Source organism: Brienomyrus brachyistius, chromosome 20 (assembly GCF_023856365.1).
Source record: "Brienomyrus brachyistius isolate T26 chromosome 20, BBRACH_0.4, whole genome shotgun sequence".
Lineage (NCBI taxonomy): Eukaryota > Metazoa > Chordata > Actinopteri > Osteoglossiformes > Mormyridae > Brienomyrus > Brienomyrus brachyistius.
This window is the reverse complement of record NC_064552.1, coordinates 7,848,120-7,861,400: the sequence shown is the minus strand read 5'-3', so window position 1 is coordinate 7,861,400 and position 13,281 is coordinate 7,848,120.

The window sequence follows — 13,281 nt, the reverse complement described above, 5'->3', positions numbered from 1 at the left end:
GAATCGTGTGAAATGCTGAAAAGCAAGGTGTTATTAATTTGCAAGTCTGTATTTACTGATAGTTGCAGTAACCTATTCTGAGTAATTTTCTGTCTCATAAACTGAACTATACAACAGGGAAATTTATTTGTTTTATTTATCACCATATATTTAGTAGATGCTTTTTCCCAAAGTGACATACAAGGAAGGATCAAAGAGCAAAGGTCAGACAACGTCCTTGAAGCAAGGACCCAGCAGTGACCTCACTCTGCCAGCCACGGGATTTGACCCAGCGACCTTTTATTTTTATGTAGACGAGATTTTAAATCAGAAAAAAAGACGACATCAACAAGATAATGTAAGGCTATCCTAATAAAGTAAAACTAAATTACGCTCTTCTGAGTTTAATTCCATTCTTGATAGGGATGATTAGAAAAATTTCCCACCCTGAAGTTGCTTTCAGTTCAGCATTTCACTAACGCTGTAAATTAATCCATGACTTTTGCTAGCTGTTTAAATATTAATCATAAATAAACTGCAGGACCTCAGGGATAATCGTGCGACATCGAACTGGGGTGCTCTGTATGATGAAAGTGTGTCATAGCCATGCTCCATTAAAAATCCTCCGGCCGGCCTTTCCAACGGCACACAGGGTACATCCTCTAACTGGGACCCACGTTCGATGCCCGCTGAGTCGTATTAGCTGTCTGTAGAACGAGGCCTGCAGAATATAAATGGTCTTATCAGCAGGTCACCTCCTTCGTCGCTCTATAGCGACATCTACCGTTAAAGGGACACCTGCGAGGCCATGGGAGAAATTCTGTTCTCAGCCTGCAGCCTACAGAGTGATGAGGAGTGGGAGAGGTGTGGGCCGCTTCTCACCACAGGTGAGCCGGAGTGGATGTACCGTGTTGACAGGCAGTTCTAAGGTAGGGATTAAAATTGGTCATTTCAGATTGTGCTAAAATGCGAAACGTGTTTTTAAAAAACAAATAAAATCCACTGGCTCCAGTCTATTTTACAGCTCCGTGCTATTTAGCTCCAAGGCTCCTCGGAGCCTTCAAACAGTCAACTTTTGTGACTTTTAAAGACCAGGCTAGGGCTGAAATGCTGTCTAATCTTTCCATTCTGAAATCCTGCATTCCCAGTTAATTGGTGCCACACCTGTCTTAGCGATCTCACGTTACATGATCCATACGAGATTCAAAACACACATCTCTACCAGTATCGCAAACCCAGCTTCTTTTAAACGGGCAGTTAAAATCTCTCTCAAACTAAATTTTAAAATTTAATATATGGCCCACTAAAAAAAAAAAAAAAAAAAAAACACGCACTTCCATATTTACCAACTTATTTGAGACATATTTATACAGCCCTGTGACTAAATCTGGAATGAAATATGACTTAAAAATAAATGAATAAACTGCAGAGGTTGGAAATGCGAGTCTAAAATGAAAATATATACACAACACGCTGTGTGTTAGGGCTTAATGTGGCTTTTAAAATACTTGAAGCATGTAGTCTTGCAGGATGGCATTGATGTCTGCCTGAAGCTATAGTATTGCTGCTGCTGCTGCTTCAAATAATTGGGAAATTATCACAGTGACAAACATAGACAGGGAGAATAAGAGCACCAATGTCAATAGAATAACTGCTGATGAACAGGAAAATGAAGAACAAGGTAAAAATGTATTACATACAACTTGGCGGGAAAACAAAACCGAAGCAATGACCTCTATCTCCGTTGGGCTGCAGGGGTTTGTTTACTGCGTTTATTTACTTGGCTACCAAAGGTTCAGGCACACAAATCTCTTATTTAAAGTACCAGTTAAAATAGCATTCTGTGAGCACCAGTTGACATCAGACGAGATCCAGTTTCCGAACTGCATGATTGGAACGGCAGACAAGACAGCCCCACCTGCCTGATGCGGGCGGCCAACTGGCTCCGCGAGTGATTTACTGCCCGCAGAAACTTACTCAGCAGGATTTCCAACACATTTGTGCATTCACTCACACAGAGAAGAGCGACATGATGCTAAGAGGTATTAAAAACCCAGGGCCCGCCACCATGAATGACAGCAATAAAATGTTTAAAGCAGTAGTTATCACTTTCCAAAAAACCTCCCTTTCAATGTTGCAGATCTAAAAATCAATGACACAGATTTATGAAGTGAGAAAGATTACCCCAACTTGGTCTGTGGTACTGCATTCTCAATGCCTTCCACATAAAAAGAAAATTACATAATAAAACCCAGGGCACCAGCCTGATATCTGGTTTCTATGACTTATCCTCTAGAGTTTTCCAACACCTTTTTTAATTTTCATTTTTCAAGGCCAATGCCATTAATCTTTGAGAAGAATATAAAAAACAAGCACCCCGATACTGTTTAAAGCATTGCAACCTTGCTGCCTGTTCAAGGTGCAAGGTCTACGACTTAAACATATTTTGCTGTGCAAATAGCACAGCACTGAACATCGAAATACTGTGCCTTTGTATTTGCATTTGAAAAATCTGCCTTCCTTGTTTCACATACTGAGCACAGCTATACATAAATCATTAAGCCTTTGAGAGGCTGAAACTTTTAGCAATATAGTAAAAATGTTTAAACACACATTTATTAATCATCTTCTGTATGAGTAACATGTCCCATAAACCTACCTAAAAGATAGCCCATTTGCAGAGGAAAGGCAACGAAACTCATTTGAGCCTCATTTATAATTTAGTAGGAACTTTAACAAGCAGGACGGAGCCTTGGCCATTTTTCAGACGCTAGTAAAGTGAGAGGCCGCTTCTTAAGACAGCAAAGCAACTGCCACACCCTCATCAGCATTGGACCTGCCTACAATCATAACTTTTTGCCTCCGAAAAGAGATTTAAAAACAAGTTTAAGAAATAAACAGAAGAAATGTTAAACACAAAGCAGGCAAATGCTCCAGTTTATGCGTTAGGAAGCCAAGGAAGACTATGAATTTTACACTAATGACTCAGAGTGATATTAATAAGGTGCGTAAGAGAGGCTCCGTGATAGAAACCGTTTTCAAGGGAAATTGTCTGTACTTCATCTGGACAACTGCATAAATATGCTACACAACTGTAATTAAGACTTTTATGCCAAATAAAATATATATAGTCCTCCTTAGAGGGATTCCCTCTAATTTCGTAAGAAAGAGTGACTATCCATTCAGAGGGGAAAGGCCTAAAATATTAAGACTTTCATTTGTTCGTAGATGCACTGCAGCAAGGAGAAAAGAAAAGCATTTGTATTTATGGATTACATTACCTGAGCACTTTGCCAAAGAAAACCTAAAGGGAAGACGTTTTTAAGAAATATTACGTCATTAGGCAGCATACAAAAATGACTAAACGCGGCTGTTAAACTGGACAATGAACGGCGGCTAACAAGTCCTTTTACTGCTTTTTTATTTTCTGGGGAAGATTTACACCCGCTTTACTTTTCGCTTAACGATTGCAGTGGAACCTACATTTCGTATATATAGCCTAGCGTCTAAATTGGCAATGGTGAAAAGTCTCACAAAGAGTGAAAATGAATATTATCAACAGAGGTCTTCAATCTCAAAACTCAATACTTTCTCCGAAGGGGAAAGCAATCAAGAAAAAGGTCAATAAGGTAATTATTCTAAGGAGATCAAACTAATGGTGATCAAAGTTTTGATGTTATTAGTATCTGAGTGTTAATAGTTAGGGGTTATTTGTTCGCCAAAAACCACAATAAGGTGTAATATTACCCTACCATTAATGAATTTCTAGCTGTATATTACTATTTTATATTACTGCCATGTTTTCTAATAGCATTAATCAACAAACTCTACTTAAGTTCTTCAAGTACATTTATTATCGCACCAACTAGGTGTAAATTATTAAACCCTAATGATGTAGGCTCTGAAAATATGTTGTCCTTTATTTTCTCCACTGAGAATCAATGTTATACATTAGCAGTATAAATTAACTAATACTTTACAGAGGCATGTTGCTGCCTTCAACATGTCTACTCAGTAGGATGTATATTCATAGACAAAGGCTCCCCAAGGCCTTGTGGGAAAGGATGACATAGTTCATTTTAATGAAAGAGCCCCAGCCTGGTAATGGCTAAAATGATCTATACACATTCGTGCTAAAGAAAATGTGCTTGCAAAAATCAAGCAAAAACCGGCTAAGTCAACGCAGTGCACAAGTGTAATTTTACCGAATGTATACATTCATACTATTTTGCAACACAGCTCACTGCCTACAACTGTCCGTTCTAATTAACGTCCATTCAATTTATAGCGCAAATAATGAAATCTGCTTAAAGGTTAACAGCAATAATCACGATAATTATTTTTTCTCCTATCTTCGCACCCCACCTCCAGCCCACGTTTCCACAATGGCTTGACTAAGAGGAATTATTCAAGTTAAATTAAGGGTAACCTGGGGCATCTCTTAGATAATCAGCTCCTACTTCAGTATCATATCTGCAGGAGTGTAATTCAATCCTTCAAAAGTATTTGGCTAAAGTATCTAGCAATTTTGCTTCATAAGAAGAAATGAACTTAAGTGAATGTTGTAAGTAACTCCAGGTATGGAATCAAAGGCACACAGGTCAGTATATGAAGGAGTAGCATGTCTTACATCATATACAAATTTATAAAGTCCCTTTATTCCAGGCTACTATCTGTACTGGGACCACATCAGAAATTATTTCTTACTTTGTCATTTTTATAAACTCAGTGGGCTATTAAGTCTTGCGCAACTGTCCTTATTTGAAGGGGATTTATACCGGGTGTGATAGAATGCATCAGGCTTTCATTAAAGATAATTTTAAAACCTAGTGAAATAAACCAACAATAATTCTCGAGGACTGTACACTGCAAGATACCTCTTCAAGCATTTGAAATAATGTAACAGATGTTAGATATTGCACTGAGGAGTCAGTGTGATCCGAGAACGTTTATATGAACTCAAATGACATGTTACTACACCACATTTTAGCAATAAAACCCAAAGGTAATTGGATGGTATTCCACTATTGTATACTGTATTTATAGTAGGGTTAATGGACTCATTTGGACATTTACTGCATTGATAAATCAGTATCAGATCTCCAGTGACGTTGTCTCTTCCATGAGAATATTTAAGCGTAGTACATTTTTCTGTCCTAAAAGCATCATCCATATACTGTGAGCTACAGAACAAGTGGCTGTGTCAGGTTTAAGAGTGAGAACAGTTAAGTCTATGTACTACGGCTAAATCTTGCAAAGCATATTTATTGTGTACATTAAAAAAAAGACATTAAGTAGAAAGATTGGTAATGTTTTGGCTCCTTTAGTCCTTCTGAGATATAAAGTCAATGATCTGTAATCATTCTTGTTTACTTTACTTTCTTCCTGACATGTGATTTCAACTCATTATAGGTAAAGCATTTATACTCTTGAATTGTTACTTCAAAAACCTTCCTTGCAACATCAACAGTTGCAAATCTCTTTTAAATTATGGTGAAGCATTTCTTCATTAGAAGGGCAATCGATTGTAGGAGTGAGAGTCCAATTCCGCCTTTTATAGAGTATGAAGAAGGCTAAAGATTGACATTTACATCTCCTAATCTCTCATGACTGGCTGAGTAGAAAATTGCCTCATTGATCTTCCCTTTGAGGCAGAGATCACAGTAAAACATCCAGCTCAATTTACACATACTACTTTCTGCCTACCAATCTTCACTTTCCTGTGACGGTAAATACTAATAATGAAACATTTGGTAGCATAATAAAATTACATCAACGACAACAATAAGCATTATTAAACACCTGCATGCCAGCTACCCATGAAAAACACTGACATATGTACGTTTGCTTACTGTTTATTAATTTCTTGTTTAACTCTGTTTACTATGCTAATCACTGGAAAACAAAGTAAACATACCCGGTGCCTTTAATACATCCGAGTTACAGAAAAAGAGCGTTGGGTGTTACAACACAGTTAGCTAGTTAACCAAATCAACTGCAGGATGAAAGTATTCAAAAACCTTACAGAAAGCCTCACTAGCCTGTATTAAATATACACAGCTGCTAAACCTTACTGATACTTTGTAATACCTTACAGCATAAAGTCCTATGTGCTAAACAAGGTGTTTTTGTTTGCTACACACAGTATTTTCTCTCTCCCGGAGAGGCCCTCCAAGTACCTGATGGCTAACGTCAGTGGGAAAAGCTAGTTTGGAAGGTTGCATCAGTAGGACTCGTGTCCAAGACGAATCAGAGATATATGTTACACGCTACAAACAATACAGGATGCATCAATGTGCGCCACGCCTAAAGGGTGCCTGCAGAATTTAACGGTGATTATGCAGTGCATGGGATTCTGCTTGGGCAGCGAAAGAGAGCTCAGTGACAAGGAGAGAGCAAAGCAGAACTGCAGGCTAATAAATAAATACATTCACATTGATTTTCCCCTGCGGTATACAGCCTATGCATTTTCTACTTGCCAAGTAAAAAAAAAAAAAAGACATGTCAAGGGTGTTTCACAAAGGAGGTGTAAATTTCAAAACCAGATGGGTTTACAAACACTCATTGATATCCATTTGTTTAAAAAAAAAATAATGCTGCAATATTTCTCATAATAGCCATTAGTTAAAATTAACATGAAATCCGTAATTAATTGAAATAAATGGCTTTGTTCACAAAAGCTTTTGGATTAAACCAAAGGAAATAAAGCACTTAGAAACAAAATGTCTATGTTTCTTGTCCACTTCCCCCCTTATACTGTGTGGGCACATACAAGCCCCTGTCGACAGACATAACATGATCAAATGCAACGGATTTTGCCAGCCCTCAACATTTGCAGTTTGAATTCCTGACAGTAAAAACAATGGACTTCACACAGCTATTGCAAACCCTGGCATGATCCCAGACTGAGGAAATCAAATAGTGTTCAGACCACCCAAGGAACACAAAGACTTACTTATAAAAAGATTGATTTCACCATGAACATATTTTTATGTGAATGTTAAGGGCAGCCAAATTTTCAACAAATGCAGTTAAGTGCATTAATGCATTAACATCATCTATAAAGTTAATAACACTGAGAGGAACTTGATTGCTGAATCTACAAGTGTACCGTTTCTCAGCGGGACACAGAGCTTAAATCCAAGGAAGGCGGAAAGAAATGTTATCATACGTTTATCGTTGATTTTTTTTTTATTCATATTTGAAACGGTGCAAAAATAAATACTTGCTGAAAAAAAAAAGCCAAACTGTAAAGCCTCAATTTCCCTTCCATCCAGCATCTTAAATTTTGCCACCTAACATGGGAAATATTACTTGACATACGAACTAGAGCACTGGTTTCCCTGGGACTCCCAGTAGCGTACAGCTCGTGGGATCCAAAGCGAGCCCTCAACTTATGTGCTTGACACCTGGAAAACAAACGTCCCCGGCTGCTGCTTAAGATTCTGATTTGATATCAGCATTCGGAGCTGTCACCGGAAAATTATAGTACCAGTCAGTTGTTGCTAGGATTGATTTTCATTACCACTAAACACAACACATGTGATGCAAGCCAAGGACATTTCCCAGGTCAAGTAATGACAACGCTAACGCTCCTTAAGAACTAATGGACTTCTCAAAATTATTTACATTTTTTTTTTTTCCCCAGGACACCCTTGGTAATGAATTCCGGACTGAAGACACGTTGATAGATTCCCTATCATCAAACAGGATACTGAAGCGACCATTCAATTGACAAGAAATGAATTCGCTGGGGTGGGGTGGGTGCGGGGGGGGAAAAAAAAAATTAATTTTGTGCGATCAGCAAGGTTTCAAACAATCATTGGCCAAGTGAAGTCTGTGCCATGTCATAAGTCATTTTGTTTTATAGGCCATTAGAATCTCCAGAGAAAGGCTGCATAGAGACCATGGCTTTTTGTCGAAATTAAAATGTCAAAGAGAAGAAATAGAACAAAACAGGGAATCTGCATTTAATTACAAGACCATAAAAATTCAATAATGAGGGGACAACGCCGTGCTTGGCACAGCAGTGTCTGATTGCGGCTCGCTGGAACAGAATACATTAATCTTTTCAAAGTGGTTTTATCAGAAAGGATGTATCGGGATGTGGTCCTTAAGCGTTTACAGCAAGCCGCTGATTCATTCTTAAGTGCAAGAGCTAGTCTCAGGTCAGTTGCTGCGCACCAACAGGCCTAGGAAACAAATTAATTACACTCAGTCATAAAGGTGGACGTGTACATGGACGTGCAACTATCAATGACAGGCATTCTCTTTGGGCTCAGATTTCAAACTTACAATGCATACGAATTATTAAAGATTGTGACTAAGGATGCTTTAGGGAGACAGAGCTAGCTAATGAATGTGAAGTGCCCTTGCTACATAACCAAGCGGCATGACGGCATCGAAGCGCTTTCTGGCAGACGCATACATCAAGCAGCTACCTCACAGTAACCAATCACAGCGGATGATGCTGTAATTGCCCATAATGATTTTGTATATGATATGAGAGGGGAAAGATTTTCAATAGAAACCCAATAATCGCAGGATCCGTGATTTAAAAGAAGAAGGGGGTGTAATTTAAAACACGACAGTGTAATGTAGATTTCATTGACTTCGATGTCTGACACCCCAGACAGAAATGTGCAGGCGGTATGTCTTTTCACTGCTGCTGTTTGCATTAATCAGGAAGAGGAAGCCGGGGGGGGGGCGGGGGGGGCGGGGCATGGAATGTTGGTCAGTTGAAGGTCATATAGACCACAAACGACAGACGTCAGGCGCTACGCCTTTACTAGATGTGGTATCATCAGTTATATCTCTGTTGGAGTTGAAACCTCGGGTCATTGCCCCAAAATAAATATTATATATACATAAAAATATTCAGAAAATGGATACATGTGCCGTAGTTCAGTTTTAAAGTGCAAACGGGTTTCATCGGTCCCTGGTGGGCTTCAATTAACCACGACTGGACACAATTTCCACTATTTGTCATTAAGTGAACTACCTACAGGGTCAGAGTGACCCAATCGCAAGAGCTGTAATAAAAAATCAACATCATTAAGCTGAGGAGCCGGAAGACAAGGTTTATGAAAATAAAATCTGCATCATTAATGGAAAATGGGCACAGTTTGACTTCAAAACAAACACATTTCATCACATTTTAATCATTAGCACGTCATTACTTCCCTATGACAAGTGCAATCTCATCCTGCATTCCTCTTTACAGAAAATTCGTTACTTCACACAGAACTATGTGTGTGCACCATGGCGACAGACACTTTACCAAATTATTAGCAAGCAAAACGGTGCAAAACAACGCTGTTCATAACACTGACTCATATTGTAATAGATGTGGCACATTAAATCCACACACCTCAAAGGAGACACTATTTCAATTAAGCCCAATGATTACGGTTCTGTGGATAATCTTCATGATAACGAAAAGTATAAATATCAGAATTAGTACAGGGCTGCTGTGTAGAGGTGGCAGCCTGCGAAATGCACAACGAGACTTAACTAAGACTTACTAACCCCAACTTACAGCAATCACGCTCTTTTATATGCTAATCTGTATTATGATAGCTTCACCTTTCAATATACGTAAAAGCTAACTTACGATGTAACTTACAAACTGACGTCCAAACTGAATGCTTTTATAAAATACTTTGGCCACCTACTAGTGAGGACATCCATGGCTGTCAAGTATAACAGGTATTAGTCAGAAACGGAGGATTTGATTCAAGTCTACCTCTGCTTTGCAGTTAACTCATTAGGCACATGGAAGCTCTGAGCTGGCTGTAAAAAAAATACCGTCTGGCGATACAGTCTCCAGTCTTGGACAGCATTCCACAACCTACAGAAAAGGTGCTAACCAGAATTGCTCACACCCTCCCATATGACAAGCCACATGATATGCAAATTATCATATACAAGAACAATCATATGTACAGGCCATATGGTCACCAGTGACTAGGCTGCTGATTGGACAGTCACATCACCCAGTGTCAGAACTACTAAAAACTAATATTTCAGTGCCAGCAACAGCATAACATAATTCCCTGATATTTTTTTTCCATATAATGAATTTGATTATCAGGTGATAGTTTTTAAAGAGCCTCCCTCCACTCAAAATGTCTTGGCGGGGGGGCACTGCTAATAAGGGCATACTCTTGATTTATATACTCCATCATAGTAAATTATCTGCAAGCTTGAAATAGTTAATGCCTGTAATCAGCTGAACATCTGTGTTGTTTGTATAATGTGCTCAAGCTGGCTTGGTGAAATGTTCCCATGTCTCTTACAGACTAACATATGAGTGAAAGCAATTACTAGAAAGGCAGAATACTTTGGAAGCACTTTGCTCAAAACATAAATGTATCTGGTACATTTATACTTTAAGCAAGTAAATTTGTTACCCAATTAAAATATTAACACAGAATTTATTACACTCAGCACTAGTTTCAAATGTAAAATATATGGAGCAACATCTCAGGTTAGAATATCATTCCGTAACAAATTCAGCCCCATTTTACTATAACTTCCATTTTAAAGTTGAAATTATGGCACTAAAGACCTGCAGGTATATCGTGCAAATCATGTCATCTCATCAGCTAGGGCTGCTTGATTATGGAAAAAAATCAATCACTAAATACTAAGATTAACCAAAATCATTTAACATGATTTACTCACTTCAGAAATATCATGCGTTTATTGAACTTTTTGAAAAGCTTGTCTTTTTTAACAATTGATTTTTTCTTTGTAATTCAACTGAGAAACAAATAAAAAAGGGTTGGACTGAGTGAGCTGGATTTACAACACAAGACAAAATGGTAAAAAAAAATCTGGCACAATAAGCATTCTCTCGCGATAATTTTGTTTTGATAACTGGTTGGAGCCAAAATTTTAAAATCTGATTATTTGCCCAGCCCTGATGTCAACCATTTAATGTTTAACTGTTGCCAGATCAGTACTAGACTATCAGGAACAAGCCACTTTCCTCACAACGGTGCTGGTTAGAACTGTAAAGTGTGATTTTATGAGTCAATTCGGTACCAGGAAAAAGGCTAAAGTTACATCTCAACAATATAAAACAAGAACCCTGTTTTGTCTCCAGAATGACTTCAAGTGCTGATGAGGTGTGTGCTCAGAGATGCCTTTCTGTAGCACTGTTACACAGAGACGTTATTTTTTGCACTTGCGGCCTTCTGGCTAAGCTTTGAGTCCAGCCATTATCCTCTGTCTTCGCTCATTAGCAAGGTGTTTCCATCAACACAACTGCCTCAGTTTTTTTGTGCATTGCTTCATTCTCTGCAAAACTCTAGATATGAAAGGCGCCGAGAGACAGAAACCACAGCGTCTGGCACCGACAATCACGCCACATGCAAAATCACTTCGATAACACAAATTAGCCATTCTAATGCTTAACCAAACAGTAATGGAATCTCTTGACCCTGTTCGCATGTTGTAAACGTATTTAATTGTAGCCATACAATTCCGTTTGGAGGAGCGGAGCGTTTTCATTAACGAATGGGTATAACTCAGCGGCCACGGGGTGTTTCCATATATACAAAAATATAATTCATACATCTCACCATTCAATGGCTGCTTAAATTGCATATGAAATTATTCAGTGACTACATGGAGAACTAACTGTTTTGGATACCAATCCATCACAGGAGCACATTAACAGTAATTTAGGGCCTCTAATTTTGGAAGAAATGTACAGATGCGGACCTACCACCATGGAAGCGTAAAAATAATAAATTATATAATAATTTAAAAACACACACACACACACACACACACACTCCTTTCTGAGACACCATGCCACCCCAGGTAAAATATATACGCAAGTCATGCTGCATTTATGGTTTTCCAAAATATTTACATTTTGGATGACAAAGAGGCATTAGGACTGTCAGTAAGAACAGGAAACATGCATGCAGTACACCCTTAACTGGGTGAGGATCTAGGAAGGTTTTCATTTAAGCAATACTGCAGAGCTATATTTCACTGCGGCTTGTCTCCAAACATTTTCCTGGTAAACATCCCACGTGTTAGTTTGAAATATCGTGAATCAGCCTGTACTTTATCCCACTCCTGTGTGACTGATGAATGGCTGGGAGGTGGAACAGGGATGGAGACTTATTGCCTGCTGCACATAGAATATGCATGATTATCAGCTGCAAGCTGAAAGCTACTTGTTTTGAACCCCCACCAAAGGCAAAGTGACCTGACAAGCGCCTACATTCTTTGCGGGAAGAATCTACTATGCACTTCAACTCTTATAATTTGGTTAAAATTACATGACAAACATGACTCTGACCATGTCTTCCCTCGACGGATTCGGTTTGGAGATGTAGGCATGGAAATTCTCTACAATTAGTTCATGATGCCATTCTCCTTCCTCTTTAATCCTTTAATCACCGAGGCTAAGTTATATTCAGAAAAGACTGTTCCGATTTCACTTTAAATATTCCCAACAAAACTCCAGCCATTTGGTTTATGGGCCAGAATTATTGTGCTACACCTAATATAGTTATAATGCCCATTTGCATTTCAGACCGCCTCCCTTTAAATGACCAATGACAAGACTTCATAAATTCAGAGCACGGCACAACTTATTGATCCTATAGGAGTGCTTGTACCTCTCCGCATATGTCGCTCCACCATGCACAAACTGCTAAGTACAATGCAAATTTTAAGCAACCCTATTATCTTATGCAGACTCCGTTATTCCTATCTGCATCGGTGATTTAATACATAGCAGCATGACTTGCATGGTACCCTTGAGAAAACGTGATTTCCAAACGCTGTGATCCCCATTTCTATCTTCACACAAAACCCATAAATAATGCTAATGCACCCCCGCGGATTGTTTAAAGTAATTGTTTATCCACTTCCGCATGGACGTGTTCCGCGATATTCCTGATTAATGAGTGTCGCTCCGCTCAGAAATTACTTCTGTGGATTTTGCATTTTTAATCTACGAGGCAATTCCACATCTCCACCATGACTCATCTGTACTTCAACAGTGCAGATAAATGCCGGACTGTACCACCAGCTGGCCTCTGTGGCCTTGTAGTTCAACGGACATGCAGTACATTAATGAGGACTAAGAGCGTTTAGATCATATGGCTGTCCCCTGGGAGTTATACACAGGTCCCACATTAAGAAGTGACCTCATTTTGAACTGAGAAAAGGAGGTGATGGAGTCCATCAAACAAGATTGAGTTTACCAAAGGCTCAAAGTACGCTGCCCTTCTTTGTCTTTCAGCAGATGGCCTGCCCAAGGGTCACTTGAAT